The sequence below is a fragment of the Aquarana catesbeiana genome, linkage group LG01, assembly GCF_042186555.1.
Source record: "Aquarana catesbeiana isolate 2022-GZ linkage group LG01, ASM4218655v1, whole genome shotgun sequence".
Lineage (NCBI taxonomy): Eukaryota > Metazoa > Chordata > Amphibia > Anura > Ranidae > Aquarana > Aquarana catesbeiana.
This window is the reverse complement of record NC_133324.1, coordinates 319437820-319458353: the sequence shown is the minus strand read 5'-3', so window position 1 is coordinate 319458353 and position 20534 is coordinate 319437820. Positions and strand designations below refer to the sequence as shown.

Genomic DNA, 20534 nt, shown 5'->3' with positions numbered 1-20534 from the left:
AATGGCAGCGATCTGCGATTTTTAGCAAGACTGCGACATTGCGGCAGACAGATCGGACACCTAACATTTTTCACATTTTTTGGGAACCAGTGACATTATTACAGTGATCGGTGCTAAAAATATGCACTGTTGTTGTACTAATGACACTGGCAGGGACGGGGTTAACATCAGGAGCGATCAAAGGGTTAACTGTGTTCCCTGCAGGTGTTTTCTAACTGTATGGGGAAGTGTGTGACTGGGGAAACAAGCAGATCTGTCTTCCTGCATAGCAGAAAGACAGGATCTATGTGATCTCCCCTGTCAGAATGGAGATCCCCATTCTGTCACTGCAGGGAACAATCGCGACATCGTGTCCGCCCTACCCGCTGATTAGCTCCCCCCGCTGGCCAGTGGGTGCGCTCGTCTCCGGCGGCACAATAGCTCCTAAGCTGACGTACAATGACGGCGGCTAGTCGGCAATTGGTTAAACTGCATGGGTTGTTTTACAAGGTAAAGGTTCACATATATTGTTTTTTAAGGGGAAAAAAAACATATTTTAATCTTTTCATAATATTGTCTTGCAAAATTGATTTTTTTTTTTTTTTTTTTACAATCCTTAGACAATAAAACATAACAAAACACCAGTGTTATTTGACCAGTGTTAGTTTAAACATACATATGGTTTTCGTGCGGGTTACCCTCGCCTTCACATAGACTTTTTTATTGTACAAATGCATGATCTAAATCTATAGGAAAGTTCTGGTAACCCATACAAAAATGTGTTTACACTGTGCTACTGCCAAACTGCAGCACGGCAGTGTGAAACCGCCCTTACTGTAGATAAAGTGTACCTGATTAAAAATGTGGGTACAAAGCATTGCAAATTTAGATCCAAATGAAATAAAGTGGGTTTTTCTTTTTTCAATTTTTTTTTTCATGTGAAATGTGTAAATATATGTTAAATGTGTAAAAATATTTTTAAAAAAATATGCAGGTAAATTAATGAAAGGAGAATAAGTTAAAAAACTAAAGGGTTAATAAGGGGTTTAAAGTGATTGTAAAGGCAGAAGGTTTTTTTTTTATCCTAATGCATTCCATGCATTAAAGTAAAAAGCCTTCTGTGTGCAGCAGTCTCCCACAGCCCCCTAATACTTACCTGAGTCCCATCTAGATCCAGAGATGTTGTAGGAGTGTCTCTGCAGCCTGGAACTCTCCTCCTCATTGGCTGAGACAGGACTGCAGCGCCATTGGCTCCCGCTGCTGTCAATCAAAGTCATTTAGCCAATGAGGAGAGAAAAGGAACCCACGGAGCTGTGGGGACTACTGTGGCTACTTGCTGTGGGTATACTCAACAGGAGGGAGGGGCCAGGAGCACCGAAGAGGGGCAAGAGAAGAGGAGGATTGGGGCTGCTCTGTGCAAATCCACTGCAACAGAGGAGGTATAACATGTTTGTTATTTTTAATAAAAAAAAAAAAAGGGAGACTTTAGTATCACTTTAACAGAGGACCAGGAAAAAAAAAAAAAAGTTAAAGGGGTTGTAAACACTCGTGTTTGTTCACCTTAATGCATTCTATGCATTAAGGTGAAAACACTTCTGGCAGTGACTGCCCCCCGGCCCCCTCCATTTTACTTACCTGAGCCCCTTCATTCACTCGGCGGAGACACGCTCTCGCTCTCTGCACAGGGTCCCGGCTCTTGATTGGATAGATTGATAGCAGCGCAGCCATTGGCTCCCGCTGCTGTCAATCAAATCCAATGATGTGGGCGGCGGGGCCAAGTCCGGCATTCGTGTCTATTGACGCAAATGCTGGACTCGGGAGCACGCCCGCAAGGTAACCTCCCTGGGAGTGCGCTTCTCTTAGGGGGTTATCTGATAAGAGGAGAGCTGGCGAGGGACCCCAGAAGTTGAGGTTCGGGGCCACTCTGTGCAAAACGAGCTGCACAGTGGAGGTCAGTATGATATGTTTGTTATTTAAAAAAAAAAAAAAAAGATGAAGCCTTACAATCACTTTAATTCCTTAATACCTGCAGGGGAATGAAACAGAAGAGATACAAAAGTAAAAATGTTACTTTGTATCTTTCTGTTGTCCGAGCAGTGTTGTTGAAAAACATTGAGTCAGATAGCTCCTTTTTTTTTTTTTTATTTGACAGCAGCTGCCAGAGTGTACACAGCACCCAATTTGTGTACCACGGGAGGGGGGGTGGGGCGGTCCACCCCGGGTGCCACACCCTGGGGGGGGGGGGGGTTGTCAGCAGGGCCGGCGCAACCATACCTTCTTGATTGGCCACCCTTCGCTTGCCAGTGAATGAATGCAATCCTGCTGGAGCAGTGACTTTCTTGGGAGGGGCGCGCTAATGTGGGTTGTGCGGGGTGTTTGATGTCCCACGCGATCTCAGCTCTTTATGGCAGCTGACATCAGTGCAATTCCGATGAACTCGCCTCCTCCGCTCAGATGTCTTCTGTGTACACATACAGGAGGAGGAGCCTGGGAGGAGGCGAGATGCCGCTGTGCATGTGCCGCTCATCTGAGGTCTGTCATTAACACACACACTACATGACACTTGCGCGGGGGGAGCTAATAAAAATTAACACCTGCAGTGATTTGGGTGTGGGGAAGAGGGTACTGCATGTGCCTGGGGGCGTTTTAGGAAATTCTGCCCGTCCTCCCTCCTCCCAAAGTGCCCCCTAGCACATGCAGTACCCTCTCCCCCACCCCTGATTCAAAGAGATGCTGGCTGCTACACAGGGGACAGTCATGGCATCCGGGACATTGGGCACCCCGCTAGACATGCAGGCCAATCGCCCCAGGTGCTCACACTAGTGCACCCCTGCCAGGCAAGTAAGTGGAGCCAGGTGGCGGAACTTTTTCCTGCACTGGGCTCCAGGAATCAGGGCCGGTTCATGCGATGAATCACACAGGGTCACACTGTGCGTTCCTGTGCGATTCACATGTTTTCCAGGTGCAGTACAATTTCAGCCCGTTCATTTAAATGGGCTGAAATCATGCTTGGACCACACCAAGAGTTAGAAGATGCACAAGAACTGGATTGTGTCCCACCAGATTACACAGAGCCGGGATCTCCTGTTTGCTCAGGGCTCTCAGTCACACAGTCCCGCCTCCTGGTCGGCTCCTAGGGTAGATGTCGCATGTCCCGGCACTGGATCATTGTTCTATCTATATCATAGGAGCCGGTCGAGGAGGCGGGACTGTGTGTGACTGCGAGCGCCGAGTAAACAGGAGATCCCTCTGTGTAACCCGACACTGGTGAGGCTGCATTAATGGGCAATGGTAAGGCTGCAGATGGGCTCTGATCGGGCTGCATTAATGAGCAATAGTGAGGCTGCAATGATAGGCAATGGCGAGGCTGCAGATGGGCACTGATCAGGCTGCATTAATGGGCACTGGTGAGGCTGCATTAATGGGCACTGATCAGGCTGCATTGAAGGGGTTGTAAACCCTCAAGGTTTTTCACTTTAATGCATTCTATGCATTAAGGTGAAAAACCTCCTGTGATGTAGCTCCCCCCCCAGAGCCCCCCTTTTACTTACTTGAACCCAGTCTTTCCAGCGACGGGAACAAGCACACCAGCTTCAGCCGGTGTCTCGGGTCCTGATTGGATAGATTGATAGCCGTGCAGCCTGCCTCCCAGCTCCCACGTCACTGGATTTGATTGACAGCCGGGGGGCAGGGCCGAGTCCTGCTGTCTGTGTCAATGGATGCAGCAACAGGAAACGGGGGCACGCCCGCACAAGTGCCCCGAGGGAGTGCTGCTCTCCAAGGGGGCACTCAAGAAGAGGAGAGGCCAGGAGCGCTGCTGAGGGACCCCAGAAGAGGAGGATCGGGGCCACTCTGTGCAAAACCAACTGCACAGAGGACGGAAGTATGACATAGTTGTTTGGTTTTTTTTTTTATTAAAAAAACAAACCTTTACATATCCTTTAATGGCCACTGGTGAGGCTGCAGATGGGCACCGATCAGGCTGCATTAATAGGCATAGGTGAAGCTGCAGATGGGCACCGATCAGGCTGCATTAATGGGCATAGGTGAAGCTTCAGATGGGCATTGATTATTGATTAATAGGCACTGACCCTTATTTTGCTTCAAAAGTTTTTTCCTGAAACTTCCTTCTTAAATGAAGGTGCGTGTTATACGCCGATAAATACGGTACTTTTGAACAACATTTATCAAAATCAAGTCATCGAATGTACTGAGAATGTGCATTCAAATGTTCGTGTGAACATTCGTTTGAATATCTAATAAGGTAATTCCTCACTTTAGTATGCCTAAAATGACTCCATGTGGTCAAACTGGGCATCGCCCTGGTCGGATATTAGCTGTGTAGAGCAAGCAAAGCATACATATTTTTCATGGTTAGCCCTTGACATAAACTGCTATGTAATGATCCAATAAAACAGAAGGAAGGTACTTGTCTATGAAATGCCAGTCGCTGATTTAAACTGCATTCAGTTGCCCATTTTTAGACACATACGTCCTACATTAAAACCAATAGAAATAAATGAAAGCATGCGTTTGTGCGTGTTTTAGTGCATGTTCAAACTCTTTTTTTTTTTTTTTCATTTCCTTTAAAGGCGGCATAGCCTGGGCTCTAGGGGGCCAAAAATGTATAGTGGGTGGGGTACAGCCATTGCCTAATCCTTTTTTTTTTTTTTTTTTTTTTTTTCATGTAAATATTCAGTAAGAAAAATATGAGGAAGTTAATATTTCAAAATTTTTACTGTATATGTCTCTGCTATGGAACTGCACAGCCTCAACAAATCTATGTCAAAGGGCTTCGCACAATAGAAAAGAGGCCTTGGAGGCAATATAGCTTAACAAATACGCTAACAAATAAAATCTGACAATGAATAGCCTATAGAGCGATAAGATATACATGTTCTCAAAATAACTGCATTGTTAATACAAATCCTAACTCGATGCTTTTGTTGTTCTTCATAGGTTACATTATATATTCATTAAATAGTTCCGGTTTGTCAGGCATTTCCAAGAATCTATCAGTCGTGAGTATGCTCTTATAGTTTACTGTGATTTTGGTAAAGCTGAAAGAAGTTGCTGTAGTAGTAAAGTGTATGTTACCCCAAATATTTATTTTATGTGTGTGTTTACATATGTGTATTTTATAAATCACAGTCTCTATCATTTTCATGTACTTCTATCTGAAGTACCTGTTTGATCCTGCCAGTCACCTTTCTTCCTTATAAACTGACCGCACAAAGTACAGAAACAGATCTGTGTTAGCGTGGTCAGTTTTCGTCCGTTGGCTGACCATTCAGAGGTACAGGACACCGTGCAGACACACAGCATGCCTGTATTGGGTGGTTTGTACAGCTACTCTGTCCCCCTCCCAATCACAGCCCACCCCTGGCACACACCCCCCTCCCAATCAGAGCCTGCCCCTTAAACACACCCCCTGCATCTTGCCTCATGCTGAGCAGACTATTGAATACAGGCACAGTGTGTGTCTGCACAGTGTCCTATAACCTTGCCCCTCATTCAGGAAGAAAAGATGAATTGTCACATGACAGAATTGTTTATTCTTGTAAAAAAGGTAAGAAAGATCATTACTGAAATTAAAACAAAAGCAGACATGGTACCTGCATATATAACAATTATAACTGTATTAGAAAGTGTCTAAAACATTGTATGTTCACAACTACTTGGAGAAACTTCAACCCTTCATACCTGTTATGCTGGGTTCTCTTCAAAATATATACTTGCCTGCCCAACATTGTCCCGTGGCAATCTGCTGTTCTGCTGCGACAGCCCAGGTTTCGTATTGGCATCTTTGCCTCTTCAGTCATTGGGAGCTTGCCCATCTTTTCCAGGTTTAGGCAGCCAGCCCCCAGTGATGCACCTCCAGCTTCACCTTCCAGCCGCTCTGTGTTTTTGCTCCTGCAGTATCCTGAGATATGTGACGAGGATATCCCAGGAGGGTGCAGGAGCAAGGGCACATTCTTCCCGACTGGGTGAGAATAGTAGCGACGGATTTAGAAAAAGAAGGAAAAAACCCTAGCTTCTATATTGTAGAGAGTGGGGCAGAAGCAAATACTTAGTCCCTTTTGAGGAGTGAAGGTCCACTTTACCTTAAAGGAGTTGTAAAGTCTCAAGGTTTTTCATCTTAATGCATGCAATGCATTAAGGTGAAAAACCTTTTGTGGTGCAGCTGCCCCACAGAGCCCCCCTTTTACTTACCCGAACCCAATCTTTCCAGCGATGAGAACGAGCCCAGCAGCTGTCTCGGGTCTTCATTGGATAGATTGATAGCAGCGGGAGCCATTGGCTCCCACTGCTGTCAATCAACTCCAGTGACACAGGAGCTGGGGGCGAGGCCGAGTCCTGATGTCTGTGTCAATGGACGCAGCAGCAGGACTCGGGAGTGCGCCCGCACGAGTGCCCCCATAGAAAGCGGCTCTCTGTGGGGGGACTCGATGCATAAGAGCAGCCAGGAGCGCCGCCGGGGGACCCCAGAAAAGGAGGATTGGGGCCGCTTTGTGAAAAACCCTTGCCCAGAGGAGGTAAATATAACATGTTTGTTATTTAAAAAAAAAAAAAAAACCTTTACAACGTAAAGGTAACGTCGATTTGCCGAGCCAACCTGTCACAATAAAACTGCGGCGGCTGGTCCAGAAGTGGTTAAAATGCAAATCGATTTATAACTTTTGAAATGCGTTTTTCTGGATTTTTGTTGTTATTCTCTCACTGTTAAAATAAACCTACCATTAAAATTATAGACTGATCATTTCTTTGTCAGTGAGCAAATGCATAAAATCAGCAAGGGATCAAATACTGTTTTCCCTCACTGTATATGAGGCTTGTATCACATAGTAACTGGACTTAGGACTTGTTTAGACTATCATACGGAAGCCTTTGGTCGTAGCTTTTTTTTTTTTTATGCTGTTTTAACCACTTCAATACCACCGTACTTATACTGTATGCAACCACATATTAAGGTGGTTATACCGTTTTGTTCAGCTGGCGATTCTGCACAGTTATCAAAGTTATCCAAGTGGATATACAGCTGCTTGGTCACTTTTACAGGTGGCGGAAAGGCCCCCCACTCCCACTGCTCCTCTTTTTCTGGGCACTGTCTGTTGTTCATCCCTTGTGATAGCAATAAAGTTAATCAAAATAAATAAATAAAGGTACAGTGTAAAAAAAATAAATGTAAATAAATAAAATAAAAAAACTGGTGGTGTCAGATGGAGCGAAACATAATGTCCCAGGTGTTCTATTGGATTTAGGTCAGGTGAGCGTGGGGGCCATTCAATGGTATCAATTCCTTCATCCTCCAGGAACTGGCTGCATGTTTTCACCACATGAGGCCAGGCATTGTCATGCACCAGGAGGAACCCAGGACCCACTGCACCTATGTAGGGTCTGACAATGGGTCCAAGGATTTCATCCCAATACCTAATGGCAGTCAGGGTGCCATTGTCTAGCCTGTAGAGGTATGTGTATCCCTCCATGGATATGCCTCCCCAGACCATCACTGACCCACCACTAAACCCGTTATGCTGAACAATGTTACAGGCAGCATAACATTCTCCACGGCTTCTCCAGACCCTTTGACATCTGTCACATGTGCTCAGGAGGAACCTGCTCTCATCTATGAAAAGCACAGGGCACAGTGGCAGACCTGCCAATTCTGGTGTTCAATGGCAAATGCCAATCGAACTCCACGTTGCCGGGCAGTGAGCACAGGGCCCACTAGAGGATGTCGGGCCCTCGGGCCACCCTCATGATTGTTTGGTCAGACATTCACACCAGTGGCCTGCTGGAGGTCATTTTTGTAGGGCTCTGGCAGTGCTCATCCTGTTCCTCCTTGCACAAAGGAGCAGATACCGGTCCTGTTGATGGGTTAAGGACCTTCTATGGCCCTGTGCAGCTCTCCTAGAGTAACTGCCTGTCTCCTGGAATCTCCTCCATGCCCTTGAGACCTGTTCTAGGACACAACGCAAAACCTTCTGGCAATGGCACATATTGATGTGCCATCCTGAAGGAGTTGGACTGCCTGTGTAGGTATGTATTTTTGGGGGTTCTAAGTATTTTCTAGAAAAAATACAGATTTTTACATGTATGAGAGAAGTTTCAGAAATGGCCCAAGGGTCAGATGGTTAAGAACTTCCAAATCTGACTTTTTTTTTTTTATACTCAGTATTGGACATGAAAAAACAGTTTCAACTTGGACAGAACTTCTTACCTGGAATTATTTCAGTTTACTGTTTAGCTGTAAGGAACTGATCGCCTTGGCCAATAGCATTTTCAGGGTAAGGAAAGACTAAAAATAACCTTCAGTAGGGCTCTTATGAAGTCACAAGTGTCTGATCATACAATTCCTGCAATCAATAACTCCATTTCTGATAACATTCATACTGATTACCTCCACTATCGCATCATTTTCACTTAAACGGTATCAACAGCTTTTTCATATGCAGCTAGCAGTTTTTTTCACTTGATGGCCCTTCACCTTTCTCCAGAAAAATAAAGTTTATAGTGAATTCATGGTTTTATTTTCAATTTTATTCTGTTTTTAGTGAAGTGGAAACTGTAAAAATTCCTCCCCCCCTCATTACTACATTTTAAGCAATAACACTCAAGCAGTTTTATACGTGTATATATTTTGCAGTTTTGAAGCAGCCATAATCCCGGTATTGTTTTTTTGCAGCCGACAATGCTCTCTGATAAAAGCGATCCAAGCAGCTGATTAGCCGCTGGCTTGCTTTTAGAAGCAGTGGGAGGGGTTGTGCCACCACAACCGCCAACCCCCCCCAGCGGTGTTTCTCAGGCTTACTGCTCTCACCAGCGAGCCCGGAAAATGATTTGGCGGTTTAAGCGGCTGGCCACAGAGCCGAAAAGAGACCAGATCATCTCTCTTCACCACTATGATCTAGGTGGCAACTTTATGAAATCCCTTCCAGTTTAGGGCGGATGTAAGCAATCTCTTTTTTTTTTAAAGCATCAGATCAATAATTTTTTGTTTTTTTGATCTGATGCTTTCAAGGGTAGAGGAGAAGAGATCTAGGGTCTTATAGACCCCAGATGTCCCTATAAAGAGCACCTGTCATTCTTTATTGTTATCACAAGGGATACATGTCTTGTGATGGCAATAAAAGTAATCAAAAAATAAAGTTGGGACAGTGTAAAAATAAAAAAAAAATTTAAAGCACCCCCGTGCGTGCATGCAGAGACGAATGCACCAGACCTCCTCTGTAACTCTAAACTCGTAACCTGTAAAGAGGTTTAAAATGTCACCTATGGAGATTTTTAAGTATCATAGTTTGTCACCATTCCACGAGCGTGCGCAATTTTAAAGCGTGGCAAGCTGGGTATCTTTTTACTTGGCGTAACATCATCTTTTATATTCCACCAAAAAATTGGGTTATATATTGTGATTTGCATTAAATTTCATTAAAGTGTTTTTGTTCAAAACAATTGTGTTTGAAAAACCGCTGCACAAACACCGTGGGCATAAAAAAAAAAAAAAAAAAAGGCCGCCATTTTATTCTATAGGGTCTCTGCTAAAAAAACGTATTTTTTAAAAATTAAATATATAAATAATGTTTGGTGGTTCTAAGTAATCTTCCAGCAAAAAATAAAGCTTTTTTTTCTTGTAAACAAAACCTGTCAGAAAACACGTGGTCATAAAGTGTTAAACTGCAGGTGAATGGATCACTGCACACTGCAGCTCAAAGAAGCTGCTCCTACAGGTTTGAGCTTTTTTGAGCTCTTATTTTTTCTGCCTGGAAACTCCCCTCCATGTTGCCCTATGTAGCTATGCACAATATGGCTTTTTTGGGAGCTTACAGGCAGAGAAAAACCCCCCACCAAACTCACATTTTTGAGAGGAGCTTTTGAGCAGAAAAGACGCCTAAGTGCACAAAAACACGTAAAAGAGCATGAAAAATCTTTAAGAAGCTCAAACACACAAAAAGAAAAAATTAGAAAAATGAGCCAAGGGGAGGGTTTGTGAAAAATACACTTATGCTCAAAGAAGCTCAATAAAAAAATTACAAGCTTCTTCAAGGTGAAAAAAAGCTCAAATGCCTGTAAAATAAGCTTTTTTTTTTTTTTGCTGCAGTGTGCATGAGCCCTAAAGTGCATGCATCAGCATTGTTCACCTGCAGTGAAAGTTTGATGAATTTCACTTTCACTGCTTTAGATATAGGAGAATCTTATTACCTTTTGTTCCACTTGACCCTCCCTTCTAGATTGTAAGCTCTAAGGGGCAGGGTCCTCTGATCCCTTCTGTATTGAATTGTATTGTAACTGTACTGTCTTCCCCGATGTTGTAAAGTGCCGCGCAAACTGTTGGCGCTATATAAATCCTGTATAATAATAATAATCTTTGTAAAGCAGTAAAAGTGACACTCACCTAATATTCACTGCTGGTGAATCTTCGTGGTTAATGTGTTTTTAGTTACAGGGTGTACACCTGTGTATGTGTGCTGAATGTCACATTCACTGCCTCCTAAATATATTGCATAGTTTTATAAATGTAATATTTTTAACCACGTGGTCATGCAATGCAGTACCCAAACTAAATTTTTATAATTTTTTTTGAGACAGATTGAGCTTTCTTTTGGTGGTATTTAATCACCACTGAGTTTTTTTATTTTCTTTGTTTCGGTTGCAAAATTTTGTAACTAAGTAGTTTTTCTCCTTCACTGATGGGCTGCACTGACGGGGACTGATGGGCCTTTATGGGCACTGACGGGCATCACAGGTGGGCACTGGCAGGCACAAGCGGCTTGTCTTGAAGGATGTCATATGACGCCCAGTCAGAACAATGAAACCCCTGGCCGTCATTTTACTATAGGCTGGGCGGGAAGGTGTTAATGTCAGTCCTAAAGTTAGTGATCATAACAAATCATCACATCCTATATAAAAATAAGCATGTTTAAACTGTATCAAATCCTCTGAATTTACAGTTTTGAACTTAAAGTGGAAGTCTAGGCTGTTCCTAACTAATCTTAAACCTACTCCTACCCTCTTCAAAATCCTATTCTAACTGCGCTGTGAAAGGAAGATGCTTATACTTACAGTGGATGTGAAAGGAGGATGCCTATACTTGCAGTGGATATAAAAGTCTACACACCCCTGTTAAAATGTCAGGTTTCCGTGATGTAAAAAACTGAGACAAAGATAAATCATTTCAGAACTTTTTTCACCTTTTAATGTGACATATAAACTGTACAACTCAATTGAAAAACAAACTGAAATCTTTTTAGGGGGAGCGGGGTAAAAATAAAAAAATAAAATAATGTGGTTGCCTAAGTATGCACACCTCCTTATAACTGGGGATGTAGCTGTGTTCAGAATTAAGCAATCACATTCAAACTCATGTTAAATAGGAGTCAGTACACACCTGCCATCATTTAAAGTGCCTCTGATTAACCACAAATACAGTTCAGCTGTTCTAGTGGGTCTTTCCTGACATTTTCTTAGTCGCATCCTACAGCAAAAGCCATGGTCCGCAGAGAGCTTACAAAGCATCAGAGGGATCTCATTGTTAAATAGTATCAGTCAGGAGAAAGGTACAAAAGAATTTCCAACGCATTAGATATACCATGAAAAAGTGAAGACAGTCATCATCAAGTGGAGAAAATATGACACAAACACAGTGACATTGCCAAGAACTGGACATCCCCCCAAAATTGATGAAAAGACAAGAAGAAAACGGGTCAGGGAGGCTGTCAAGAAGCCTACAACATTAAAGAAGCTGCAGGAATATCTGGCAAGTACTGGCTGTGTGGTACATGTGACAACAATCTTCCGTATTCTTCATATGTCTGGGCTATGGGGTAGAGTGGCAAGACAGAAGCCTTTTATTACAAAGAGAAACATCCAAGCCCGTCTAAATTTTGCAAAAACACATCTGAAGTCTCCCAAAATAATGTGGGAAAATGTGTTATGGTCTGATGAAACCAAGGTTGAACTTTTTTGGCCATAATTCCAAAAGATATGTTTGGTGCAAAAACAACACTGCACATCACCAAAAGAACACCATACCCACCGTGAAGCATGGTGGTGGCAGCATCATGGTTTAGGGCTGTTTTTTCTTCAACTGGAACAGCGGCCTTAGTCAAGGTAGAGGAAATTATGAACAGTTCCAAATACCAGTCAATATTGGCACAAAACCTTCAGGTTTTGAAAGCTGAACATGAAGAGGAACGTCATCTTTTAGCATGACAATGACCCAAAGCATACATCCAAATCAACAAAGGAATGCCCTCACAATCTGACAGATTTGGAGTGTTTTTGCAAAGAAGAGTGGGCAAATATTGCCAAGTCTATTGCCATGCTGATGGACTCCTACCCAAAAAGACCCAAGAGTGCTGTAATAAAATCAAAAGGTGCTTCAACAAAGTATTAGTTTAAGGGTGTGCACACTTAGGCAACCGTATTATTATTTAAGTTTTTTTAATTCTACTTCCCTCCACCTAAAAGATATCAGTTTGTAGTTCCAACTGAGTTGTACAGTTTATAGGTCACATTAAAGGTGGAAAAAGTTCTGAAATGATTTATCGTTGTCTCATTTTTTACATCACAGAAACCTGACATTTTAACAGGGGTGTGTAAACTTTTTATAGCCACTGTACCTATTCTGAGGGCGCTCTGGGGCGGCTTCAGTGTAGAGGAGAGACAACCAACAACGAATGCCCCATATTAAGCCTATGGGTGATGTCATTGCCCAGGCACTCCAGATGTTGACGGAAGTCTCTCCTCTACACTGAAGACCGGACTGGAGCCCTCCAGAATAGGTAAGTATAGGCATCTTCCTTCCACAGAATAGGTGGGAGCGGGTTTAAGAATAGTTAGGAATAGCTTGGAATTCCACTTTGAGATAGAAGATTTTTTTTTGTGCGAACACTGCTATTGCTACATTATTATCCTTTTTAAATGATACAGATAAACATTTGTAGTTCGTGCTAAAATAATTTCTGTTTATAGTTTAAAAAAAATCCCTATGCTGTGCAGCTTCCTTCAGGATTGCATACATGGCAATTGATTTCCTTACATAAAATAAAGTTTCTAATTGATATTCAGAAGGTGTATTATTTGTTTAGCTATGTTTAGTACCTACCTTAGATGACAGATCTGTAGCAGAGCCCAGTGAAGGTTCAGTATATGGCTAGTAATGTGACGCTTGAGTCAGCACTGCTTTCCTCTGTATTCCTTCCCAGCTACGAATGGAATGTGGATGGTGTACACTCACTTGAGCACTCAAGCCTGAGTGGATTTTGCATTTCAAATGTCATTTTTGCAGGTCCTTGATGGAACATTACCCCTTTGTTGACCACTTTCAGACACTTAAAGCACAAAAAATAATTAAGCATTGCAAAGTTCAGTGATTTATTGTATGTTTACTCTCCATTACAATTGAAACAATGGATTATTTCAATGTGAACTGCTCCAGCCACGTGATGCAGAAGTTCAGGCTTCCCCTGTGTCATGTAGCGCTTGACAAGGAAGCTAAAATTTGGGAAATGTGACGTTCCCCACCGACTTCCATTGCCCATCCATTTTTGGCTCTCCCTTCTCTCCCCTGCAGCAGCCACTCCATGACACACGGGAGCCGGAGCTTCTGCATGACTTGACCGGAGCGAATTGAAGTAAGGGATTTACACAGATCCTTTTTTTTTTTTTTTTTTTCCAGCACTATACAGCATAGGTAGGAGGAGGGAGGAATCAGTGGGTTTAAGAATATTTATATGTAGCTTTTATTTCCACCATAAAGGCACAGTCAAAATAATATTTGATGTCCAGTTCACTTACTAGCTAGAGCATTCAACCAAAGAATGAACTTTGTGTTCTTAGCACTTTTACAATTTTAGTCAATTAAAAAAGTAGGCACTGCCCTATACACAAAAAAAATTGTGAACAATCTGCAATTAAATGAATTGAATAAACCACGTATAAAATACATAGCAGATGTGAATATAAAAAGTCCATGTTAAGAGATGATCTGTTGCCAATCACCGTGCTGCTTACATCTGCTATGTATTTTATAAGTGGATTCATTAGTTAATTTAATTGCAGATTGTTCACAATTTTTGGCGTAAAGGGCAGCGCCTACTTTTTTTTTTTTAACAATCAGGAGTGCTTTATTGAAAGAATAACTCACAGTACAAAGCAGACAAAGTATGCAGTACTTACAATGTCATACAGATCACATATATATCTTCAAGCAATATCATTCCTCACATAATGTCCATCGCATAATATCCAATTTAAGTAAACAGAATACACTTAGTCAGGGTGAGGAGGAGGAGAATGAGGGGGGGTATAGGGAGAGAAGTGGGAAATGGGGCAAGAAGATTCAGGGGTAAGGAGAAGCCACGTAGGAGGCGGGGAGGAAAAAAAAACAATCAATCCCGCTATAACTCTGTGGTCTTTTGACATACCAACCAGTATGAGATTTCTACAACTTCTAAGTAATCCAAGGGAGCCAGACTTTGTCAAATTTCCAGGGGCATCCCCGACTAAGGTATGTCAACTTGTACAGAGGCAAGGCGGCATTAATTCTATTTTCCCAAGATGAGAGGACGGGGGGGCTGGCTGAAGACTACTTACAGAGGATTTCTTTTTTGGCATAATAGAGGAGAAGTGAAATTAAAATTTTACTATGGTGAGATCTGTGTTCATCCTAATGTATGCCCAATAGAGCCAACTCAGGTGTTCTGGGGACAAACAGGTCCATCCGGATATTTAAATGATCAAATATCCCCAACCAGAACTTCGACAATGCGGGGCAGTCCCAAAACATATGTAGGTAGGTACCAGTCTGCATCCGGCATCTAGGGCAGTGTGGATCCCTATCAGGATACATCCTGGATAGTCTCGCCGGAGTAAAGTAGGTTCTATGCAAAAATTTTGTTTGCGTCAGTTTATCTCCAGCCGAGATCACCAGTTTGGCCTCCCAGTCCTCTCTGTCCAAGGTGGGGATATCTAATTTCCATGCATTCCACAACCTATCCATCTTGGGAGAGTCCTTAGGCAGCAGGGTATTGTATAAAGCAGAGAGAGGTTTCTCTAAGTCACTACTGGATAATAGATCTTCCAATGGATCCAGTTGGAGGAGTGGGGGGACAGGGAACTGCGCCCTGACCACGTGGCGTAGCTGGGCATAGCGGAAATACACCCATCCCGGGAGCCCATATGTCCTAGACATAGGGGCAAAAGACAATTAAACATATGTGGAAGTATCACACTGTCAAGAACAAATGTGTGTAAGCAGCTAGCACATACAAGTGATCTAATCCTGTGAGCAAACTTAAATAAAGAAAAGTGCAGCGCTAACAAGTAAATACATGATATATAACATTAATACATATCTTACAACGGATGATATAAGTCAATATACAGAATCCATAGGTATGTGAAGTTATATGATAAACTTTCCAAATCATAAAAATTGTGTCCGTGATGCACAAGAAGTTTTGTGACACACTTATCCATTTAAAGACCAGCCTCGTTTTGGATTTTAGGTGTTTAAAACAGGTTTTTTTGCTAGAAAATTACTTAGAACCCCCAAACATTATATATTGTTTTTTTTCTAACACCCTAGAGAATAAAATGGCGGTCATTGCAATACTTTTTTTTGCACCGTATTTGCGCAGCGGTCTTATAAGCGCACTTTTTTTGGAAAAAATTCACTTTTTTGAATAAAAAAATAAGACAACAGTAAAGTTAGCCCAATTTTTTTTTATATTGTGAAAGATAATGTTACACCAAGTAAATTGATACCCAACATGTCACGCTTCAAAATTGCGCCCGCTCGTGGAATAGCGTCAAACTTTTACCCTTAAAAATCTCCATAGGCGACGTTTAAAAAAATTCTACAGGTTGCATGTTTTGTGTTACAGAGGAGGTCTAGAGCTAGAATTATTGCTCTCGCTCTACCGGTCGTGGCGATACCTCACATGTGTGGTTTGACCACCGTTTTCATATGCGGGCGCTACTCGCGTATGCGTTCGCTTCTGTGCCCGAGCTCGTCGGGACAGGGCGCTTTAAAATTTTTTTTTTTTTTTTTTTTAATTATTTATTTTACTTTATTTTATTTATTTTTTCACTGTTTTAAAAAAAAAATAAAAATTTGGATCACTTTTATTCCTATTACAAGGAATGTAAACATCCCTTGTAATAGAAAAAAGCATGACAGGTCCTCTTAAATATGAGATCTGGGGTCAAAAAGTCCTCAGATCTCATATTTAGACTAAAATGCAAAAAAAAAAAAAAAAAAGTCGTTTAAAAAAAAAATGACACAAAAAAAATTGTGCCTTTAAGAGAAGTAGGCGGAGCCGACGTAATGACGTCGCTCCGGCCGTCACATGGTATAGAGACGGGTGGGGGCCATTTTGGCCTCACTCGTCTCAGTACCTCAGCGGTGACAGGTCCCGATCTCCTCCGCCGCTACCGACGTCTCCGGTAAGCAGCGGAGGGCGCGGGAGAGCGGCGGGAGGGGGGGTGGCACCTCTCCCGCCACCGATAACGGTGATCTCGTGGCAAACTCGCCGCAGAGACCACCATTATCGTGTACAGAAACGCCGGCCCTAAAGATGGATACCTCGGTTGTGGCAGCAGCTGCTGCCGTTACCGAGATATCCATCTTTAAAAAAATGACGTATATATACAGTGGCCGGTCGTGAAGTGGTTATAATTAGTGTTATAGATAAATTAGTCCATGAGAAAGTAAGGTCCAAAAAGGTGTATAACACCATATGGGCAAAAGACATCAATGCACCAGTGGGCATAATATCTCTTAGTGTTTTAATACCAAAACCCGCCCATAACTGGGGATCAGGGATCGTTTGAAAATGGGGCAAATTAGGGTTCCCTAAATGTGCAATAAACATTACAGATTCCAGAGCAATACAGAATCGGTGTGTACTTTTTCCCATTGGAACAATAATCCATACAAAAGGAAGCATCTTCACAGCTCAGACACAAAACCTCAATACAAAGCATAATGTCCGACCTCAAACGCTCAGTCAGGCATATTTAGAAACAACATTTCCTCCTTACTCCTCAAAAAGAAACCCTTAGTGCTTGTTTTTATTCCATAGTACCTCTATTATAATAATATTCTGTCCAGAATGAGATCTACCGAGGCTAAGCCTGGTACACTCAACCAGAGTGTCCAAAGTTTGCCAAATTTCCTAGAACTACCCCTATGCTGGTAAATGTATTTTTCTAATCTTATGGTGTTACCCATTTGAGCAATCCATTCCTTCACTGTGGGGGGGATCTGTAGATTTCCAGTGTCTCCAAAATAAATTTTCGAGCCTGAAAAAGAGCTCTGGCTATTGCTTGTATAGAGGCGTCTTTAACCGGAACACCTATTATACCCAGCAAACATTGTTTAGGGTCCTCTCAAATCTGAACCTGAAAGACCCGGTGAATAGTATCTATAACCTTCCACTATACATGCAATATATAGTGACACCGTCATAGAAGATGTATCAGATCGCCACAATCCCTAAAACGAGTGCAAGTAGGGTCATAGCGCATACCCAGTCTAGCTAGTCTAGCAGGTGTAAAGTGGACTCGAAGAAGCAAGTATAGCTGAGATAGACACTGGGTAACTGCTAATAAAGCTTCCTCCCATTGCTCCTCTTTCAAGGTCCCAACATCTCGTTCCCATTGGGAAATCACTACCAGTACAGTCTGGAAGGAACATATTAAGTAAAATTGCAGAACTGCAGGATATGAACCCATTACAGGAAGTTACCTCATACATGTAATTTGAAAATGGGAGTGGAGCTTTGTACCCATAAATCTGAACCTTGTTGGGCCCTGATCCCATGTTGAAGTTGCAAATAATAAAATTGCATGGATGGGGGGAGCAAAAACTGCGTTTGGAGAGAAGAGAGAGTGTGTAATTCACCATTATTAAAGATTTGTCATAAGTGACCCCATATTGTTATTATTTCAGACCATATTGCATTTTCCCAAACTCGCTGTAGTGATTTTTACCCCATATGGAGCTAAACCTAGTGAACCCCTTAACCTGCTCTAGTGCCCTGAGCTTATTCCAGATTTTCTGCATCGGATTATCGGTAGGGTACAATATATTCGATTTACCAAAGTGCAATGCTTCCAGGTCACCAGCGACTTCCATCCCAACCATGAGTCTAAGGATCTTAGTAGTGGGGTCAAAAAGATGCGGTTTCTGGGCGTATGGCTCTTGCTGTTGTGCTGCAGTCGGGAGGCTAAATAGTACAGTTAGAAGGTGGGCGCTGAAGCTGCTCCAGCCTCAATCTAGCAGTTGTGGAATGCCAAATAAGGGACCTAAAAATGGAAATAATGATGTGGAATAGCTTCAAAGGGATGACCATCGGTGAATTATGAAGCACATATAAAATTTTGTGGCATAATTTTGCTTGCCCCCAATTTTGTACATGGGTACCCATTGTGGTGGTTGAGATTAAGACCCCTTTCACACTGGGGCGGTTTTCAGGCGCTTTAGCACTAGAAATAGCCTCTGCAAAGCGCCTGAAAACCGCCTCCTATTCATTCCAGTGTGTCTTTTAACACTGGGGCGGTGCGCTTGCGGGACATTACGATAACTCCTGCAAGCAGCATCTTTGGGGTGGGTTGGAAGCAATGTATTTAGCGCTCCCAAAGTGCCCTACCCATTGGAATGAATGGCCAGCGCTTTGAAAGCGCTGCAAAACAGGAGTTTTTAACCCTTTTTTGGGTTAAAAGTGCCCCGCTAGTGGCCAAAAAGCGGCGTTTAATGCGCTAATGGTTGGCGTATTCAATGTGAAAGTACATTTATCCATCTTAATTTTTAAAAATATTTTATTAGATATACAGCTCCATGAATACCAAATATTGTTCTTTTTGAAGTTCTTACAAACTTCCCTCCGCGTATAGTATTTAAAAAGAAATATTTCTTATTGTGGTCGTCACTTTGGAGGTTGTTGTGTTTTCTTTTTTGTGATGATTCATTTACCCCATGACACCAGACCTTTTGTGTGGGTGTCGGAGTTTTCATTGTTCTTTTTAAAGAAAGAAATTTAGGAACACCAATAACCAACACCATTCCACCCACTGAACCAACTAGAAATAGCACAAAAATGTGAACTATGGAAAAATCCAAAACCAAACAAATAAACAAATGAAAAAGACAAAATACTTATTCTGCAAAAAATGGGAAAAAGGGGTGTATCTCGGAAGAATTTTTTTTTCACGTGTAAGTTCTGAGAAGGTAATATTCTCCTTATGAATGTGATATGTAGATTTAATCTTATGTTCATTATGGTTCCACATTTCCAAAAATGCCCTCAGTCTTTTTGCTACCCTGCCAAATTATAATTGCAATCCATAAAATGTTTATCTAAAAGTGCCAGGGCTGTCCCCTGCGATTCTGTGTTGTCAGCATAACTTGTAAGAAGTGACTCATGTGGATAGAAGGAAGAGACAGCAGATAGGAACCACACTAGGTGCTTTGAATCAAGGCAAGTACACACTATAGTGGTATATGCTTTGTCCATTTTTCATGTCAGAGGTTTACAACCACCTTATACCTTTTTTTTATACTGCTGTCCCTAACTACTGGCATATCACCTGCCTGCAATGTACTGCAAACGGGCGGCCCATGCAGGTAAAGCAAGTAGTTTTACGTTGCTGCCTGTTTTCTTGTTTAGATGCCCCCCTCCCACCAACACCTGCTGTGATTGTACACAGCTGAAATCTGTCAGCAGGTCCCAGCCAATGATTCATGGCTGGGGCATGCTCATCAGCTGTGTCCAATCACAGCCCAGAGCCCTGTGTTGACAATCAACACAGAGTACTGTACAGGGGGAACAATCTCTCCTCTGTTTCCTATTCCTGTAAAGCAGGGCTAAGAAACTGAGATTTTTTTGTAAAAAGCAGTTAGGGCCAGTTCACACCACATGCAGTCCAGTGCCTGTTTTTTCTACATCAAAAACGCATGAGAATTAGGCTATATGGTTTTCAATGGCATAGTTCACACCAGTGCTTGCAGTTCCAGTGCGTCCCAGGAAAAAAAAGTAGAACATGCTGCATTTCTATGGCCAGTTCACACCATAGAAACGTAGTCCGAATGCGTTCCAGATGCTTTTCTGCATGCACGTTTTTGATGCGTTCCAGTGCATGTTTGATGCGTTTTTGATGCAGTCCAGTGCCACCCATACCCCCACCCCCACCCATACTTTTTTTTCTTAGGGCCAGTTCACACCATAGAAACACAGTCTGGATGCATTTCTGCATGCATGTTTTTGGTGCTTTCCAGTGCATTTTTTCCCCTCCTTTTTTTTTTTTTCTACACCTTTAAATGGGGACGTGTGCTTTTTTGGTGCAATTATGTGCATTTTTGATACGTTTTACTGTGTTACAGTACAGTACAGTACAGTACAGTCCAGTGCAGAAAAAATGCAGCATGTTCTACTTTTTTTTTTTTTTAGAACTGAAACGCACTGGAACTGAAACTGACCATACTGGTGTGAACTATGCCATTAAAAACCTACTATCCGTGCGTTTTTGATGCAGAAAAAATGCACTGGACT

The 20534-nt window shown here is 42.3% G+C and overlaps 1 protein-coding gene across 2 annotated transcripts in view; it reads left to right on the top strand.

Moving 5' to 3' along the window:
* SLC8B1 (solute carrier family 8 member B1) overlaps positions 1 to 20534 on the top strand; it is a 127537-nt gene that overhangs the window by 11700 nt on the left and 95303 nt on the right. Inside the window, exon 2 of one of the 2 annotated variants that reach the window (XM_073630196.1) lies at positions 4939 to 5000. The exons of the other annotated variant lie outside the window; for it this stretch is intronic. The gene's annotated coding sequence lies outside the window, so the exon portion shown is untranslated. The remainder of the gene's footprint in view (positions 1 to 4938; positions 5001 to 20534) is intronic. 2 annotated transcript variants of the gene reach the window in all.